This window comes from Hippichthys cyanospilos, chromosome 10 (assembly GCF_059441005.1).
Source record: "Hippichthys cyanospilos isolate Australia breed blue-spotted pipefish chromosome 10, RoL_Hcya_1.0, whole genome shotgun sequence".
In the NCBI taxonomy this organism is placed as follows: Eukaryota; Metazoa; Chordata; class Actinopteri; order Syngnathiformes; family Syngnathidae; genus Hippichthys; species Hippichthys cyanospilos.
Window position 1 is genome coordinate 16,010,481 of NC_142378.1, and position 6,152 is coordinate 16,016,632.

Genomic DNA, 6,152 nt, shown 5'->3' on the forward strand with positions numbered 1-6,152 from the left:
GCATTATATTGCCTTTATTGAAATGACAGAGCTCAGATTTGCACCCAAAAACTCATTGGCTAATTGTGTTGATATTGATAAACCAGTTCAACTTACATGTTGATATTTTTACCTGAAATTTAGGGGGCGTGAATTTTTGAATGTCTCATGAGTCGAGTTTTGGGTCTATGATTTGATTCAGAATCGATTTTTGATTCAGACTATAGATGTGCAAAGAATCAACATGATCTACTCCAGCCTGCTTTGCAAGACAATGAGCAGTGGATACATTAACAATCATTCTTCATGATATATGGCAGGTTTAAAAGATTAATATAAGGCGTATATTGTTTAGAAAGGTGAAGCTATAAATGTTTAATGCATAGATGAACATTTTTCTTCTGTCCGAATTAAAAATGTATGACTTATTTGAATGCACCAAGTCGTTAGTGGCCAGCACTAATGCTAATGGTGTGCTGCATGATTGACAAGCTGCTTCTTGCCATCTTTATTCAGCATTTGAATATGACTTTTTTTAATGGTGTTGTCGATGTTGGGAGCGACGTGATGTGATGGCATTAAATGGACTCGTGAGGACGAGTTATGTCATTACAGCAGAGTAAAACTTGCTACAATGCAACCACCAGGCAACGTCAAAATAAATTCATATCGCCTTGACGTCCATATATTATTTGGTGTATTTATTGTGGTTTAGCTTCACAGCAAGGCATAGACATGTGATGTGATGTTTGTTGCCTCTTTCTTGGTAGTGCACATCCTGCATAGTTACACAGAAGTCAGCAGAAAGACGATTTATTTTTTTAATTCAGAAAATTGGGATATTTCATATTGATTCCATTACCACACTTGAATGCAAACATTCTCATTTGGCGTTGACCAATTAGTATTGGATTATGGCACAATTATTTGAAGATCAAGCACATATAACTGAGGCCTCAATGTCCATTGTTGGATAAAGCACTCATTCACTGCCATTGACAACCATAGACATCAAAAACCTCTCTTAACTTTAACTTGTGACAGTTAATGGTCAATGTACATGAAACGTTTTTACATTTACTTGGTAAATCAGTAGGATTTAATCCCTTAATTACCTGTCTGAATGAAGGCAATGCTGCTATTTTGACTGTAGCACATGTTACTGTATGCAGTAACAGAGAATGTGTATGTTTCTCCACATTCCAAGTCCGAGAACTCACAGCTGGAGTTGGTGGCGTTGCACTGGCGAGTCATACCCATGCTAGAGGTGGCAGTAGCCATGTAAAGCTCAACTTCTTCACTTTCCTCCCAGTGAATGTCGGCTGTGCTCGTCCCACACTGCAGGTCTACACCCACATGCTTAGGTTCACAAGGCCCTGCAAAAGTAGAACTGTCAGTTCTATAGTATATATAGTATATCTGTAAATGTATGCAAGACTTACCTGTTCTGACGGTGGCATAGACAGGTGTTTCAATCCGGCAGTGCTCATTGACAGATGTGATACTGATATTAAAAGTCTGGCTACACTGAAGATCAGTTAAATCACACTGTTTCTTACTACTCTCGCATGAAGCCAGGTGGCCATCAGCTGATATTGCAGTCACCTTGTAAGAATCGGCATCACTGGACGAGCTCCAGCTCACCTCAGCTGTGTTGTTGTGACACTCCATGGAAGTTATTACATTTGTGACTGTGCAGGGGGCTGGACAGAACAAAAATAAGCATAACATAACAGTTTATTTTTACATTAGGGACTACTTATTATAATTCATTGTATGACTAAAAACATGGGCTTATTAAAAAAACAAAAAAAAAACATAACTTCTATGTGGAATGCATGGTACAAGACCACAATCATGCATGACGTGAAAAATTGAAAAATAGTTACGGTACATTAGGTTATTATTCATTATAATTCATAAATTCAAGGCCAGATAACTGTGAGGGGAAACAACATTAAACATGCGCTTCACCATTCGTATGATAAAGAGATCTTTGGAAGAAAGAAAAAAAGGCAAGACAAACCTATTAGCTTCTGCAATATAGGGTTAGGGTTAGGGTTAGGGTTAGGGTCAACAACACACCAACACAAACTGTACCTGAGACCAATTGTATAGTGGAAGATTCGCTGCTATTGAGAGTTTCTCCAATAGCAATGACACTGATGTAGTAGACAATCCCACAGTGGAGGCTTTCTGTGGTACAGAAAGTTTCTTGTGTGTAGCAGGACACTGAGTGGCCATCAAGTCCTGCGAGATGTGCCACGTATCCGACAGCTCCAAAACTGGCCTCCCATGACACACTTCCCGTGTTGTTTGGGCAGTGCACACCAGCTTGAACGTTGGTGGGTGTGCAAGGTTCTAAAAGGAACGAGAGGTCATGAAAGACAACAACAAAAAGACTGACCAAAATAAAATGTTATTAAGTCGATTTTCTCACCTGTCTTAATCAAAACGTCTTCAGTCGAGATAGACACACCTTGGCATGCAGCATTGTTTGCCGTGACACTGACATTGTATATCTGACTGCACTCCATGTTATACAGGGTGCAGAAGTTACTGCTGGTATTACAGGAGGCCATCAGACCCTGTTCTGTCACAGCATCCACGGTGTAGTCATCTGCACCCTCAGTAGAGCTCCAAAGAACTTGGCCGATGGTTGGACTGTAATACGTGCTAATGTAACTGGGGATACAGGGCTCTGTGGAAATGAAAAGCTGAGGTTTAAATGTGCAGTATTTGACATGAGATGGCACTTTATTGAACGGGTTAATAAATGGGAGCCTGCTATCGATCCATATAAACAATACAAGCATAAACCCTGCAATGATTGGTCGTGAGTCGGGTATCTCACTAATGGGGGGACCCCCCCCTCCCAATGAGAAGACTTGTCAATTGCAGTAACAACACAATGAACAAACTCAGGGTCTGTCTACAAGAGCAATTATAAACATTGTTAAAATAATATGCCTACAATACAATGTTATTGAAAAGCTCTGGCACTGATTTTTCAGGTGGTCATAAGGTTGTAACAGTTTGTGTATACAACAATTTGTTTGCACTGATTTAAAAAGAGGTAGAATGGTGAAGAGTGGTTGGCAGGTCTGCCTCACAGTTCAGAGTACCGGGTTCAATTCCAGCTCACTCTAGCCTTCCCGTGTGGAGTTTGCATGTTCTCCGGACACTCCGACTTCCTCCCACATTTCAAAACCATGCATGGTAGATGTATTGGGCACTCTAAATTGTCCTTAGGTGTCATTGGGCGCATGAATGATTGTTTGTCCCTGTGTGCCCTGCAATTGGCTAGCAACCAGTTCAGGGTGTCCCCTGCTTACTGCCCAAAGGTGGCGGGGATAGTGCCAGAAAATCAGTGAACCTATGGAGGATGTGGCTATAGAATATGGATGGATGGATGGATGGATGGATGGATGGATGGATGGATGGATGGATGGATGGATGGATGGATGGATGGATGGATGGATGGATGGATGGATGGATGGATGGATGGATGGATGGATGGATGGAAACCTGAAAATAAGCCATCATACAGTTTTGGTGAGATAGTGCTGAAAACTGCTCACCTGTAACCAACACCCCAGTCATGTTAGCAATGCTGCTGCAGGTATTTCCCAAGCCAATGACTGATATAGAGTAGTTTTGTCCACAGAGCAGCATGTCAAGATCACAGTGGGTGGTGTTGGCCTCACAGGTCACAAGTCCGGCGGAGGTGCTGGCCTTGACTATGTAAGACAAAGCGCCATCACTTGGAAACCAGTCCACCATGGCCATTCGCGTGGAGCAGTCCATCACTGCTGTGATATGTGATGCTGGGCAAGGGACTGACAGGAAGACAGGCATGACAGTCAATTACTACTTCTACAATTACCAAACACTCTAGTCACGTTTACAAGAAACAAAAATAAACAATACAACATTAGAAAACTAAAACTGTAATAAAGAATACAAATACTAGAACCAAATATGACAAAGTCTGGGTAAGGGCTCTCTCTGGATTCTATTTTACCTGGGGAAGTGTAGGTGACATAAGTAGGTGGACTCCTGCAGTAACCATCAGTGGAGACCACTGAGACATGGTATATCATGCCGCATCCTAATCCAATTAAACTACAAGAGCCATTTGCAGACTGGCATGTTGTGTTGTGACCATCGCTGTCCTGCATTGTGGCAATGTACATTTCTGCCCCTAAGCTCTCAGACCAGAAGACACTCAGAGAGTTGGCATCACAGTCAACCATGGAGGAGACATTTGCAGGGGTACATGGTACTGCAGAGAATAAATACAAACTTTTAATTATTGAAGCATTTAATTAACATGATACAACGTTACCATTTTAAATAATCAATATATGGTGTCACATAATTCAGAATAATAACAAATCAGTTCAAGTAAATCTTTAATAATCACACTGCATTGTGATATATTAATGTCTCATGTGAATTATTCACCGATGAAAAAAATGCAGAGCATCCAAATGGGTTCCTCATACAGAAAATAATATAGTTATGAAGATGAAACAGGTTCTTTCAAAGTTGCTCCAAACTATTGCCTTTAACTTGCCATCATTCACTGAAAAAGTGCTATTTACTGTTTGATTTTACCTTACCTTGTATGGTTTTTTTTCCAATCAGAAATGCTAAACAAGTTTTATAAGTTATGTTGTTGAGGCTATTTTACTTTATTAGATTATTAAAATAGCATGACTCAAGTAACATTTACAAGTGATTGTGTAGTAAATACTACTCTTAAATGTTACTAATACTTAATTAGTATTTCCTAATAATGAAAATGGTACAGCTTTCATTGGCCACCCTGTGAAGGAAATCATATATTAGGTTGTTATCATTATGTGCTTATTTCTTGTCTAGAACAGTGTGCATTGCTTTCCACATGTGCAGTCCGAGTTCATCTCGCCCCAGTCCTTAGATAAAGCTGTTAACGCAGGAAAGTCTGAGCCGGGACCTTGGCCCAGCTGTTGGTGGCTTCCGATGGTCTCTTTTTGTTATGTCTTGTAATGTGCAATGATTTGCTGAATTAATAAAAACCAGGCAGGGGCGCTTGGGCGTTGAATTAGCGTTGGAGAACCCACGAGTTCATTTGCCCAGGCTTTTTCCCAATCCATGGTTTAGAAAAGTCAATCTTGGCTGGTCTGAGTTACTCTTTTTCCTGCTTAGCAGCTAGGCTTGTCCTAGTCTTCTTTTAGAGATTTCTCTGACACACCCTTGCTGTGTGTTTGTATGTTGTTGATGTTGGGCAGAATCCTTCAACGTCCAAAATTAGGAGACCCCAAAAACCACATTTGTTCAAACATTCACATTCCACAACGTGCATTATCAACACTTAGGAAGTTCAATCATTTGTGAACACACATTAATAATTGCACATTATTAACACACACACACAAACATACACACAATAAATAACTTTAAAAACGCCCTGATTTTTTAAAATAACACACATTAATAATTGCACATTAACACACACACACACGTGCGAACACATAAAAAATACACATCTTTAAAAAACCGCTCTGATGGCTCATTTGATCATGATAGAGTGATAGATATTCTTTGTATGCAGGAATTTAATTGCAATAAAAGCAACTCCAGTTTAGCCTACAACATAAATGTGAAGCACGCTGACTGCAGTGACAGCTAATGATAGCAACAAAGACGCTCATTTAGCATATTAAAGCTCTTCACAAAAGTGAATTCAAGAAAACCCCACATTTGAGCCAGTCTGAGAAGGACAGGATGAAAGATGTTTAATGTTAAACTTCTTTTCTAATTATTTGACGACTGACAAAAGAACACCGCGCCATTCCTCTTCTAAACCAAAAGCTGCAGCCAGTACATGGGACTAGTTTCATATACAACAGAAGATACATTGTTAAAACTACATCAGTTAAAGTGTTAAAGACAATAAATGACTGAAATCGCTTTTTTGTTGTCTTATATCAATTGTTCGATCCGCCACAATAACAAATTTTCCAGTGAGATCAAAAAGACAACTGAAGATGCATACCAGTCTTGAATGTCACACTCTGACTTGGTTGAGTGTGGCAGTAGGTGTCCTGTGCTGTCACTGTAGCTGTGTAGGGCTGTCCACAGCTCAGGGCAGTCAGATCACACCGTGTTTCGTGGGTGCTGCACTC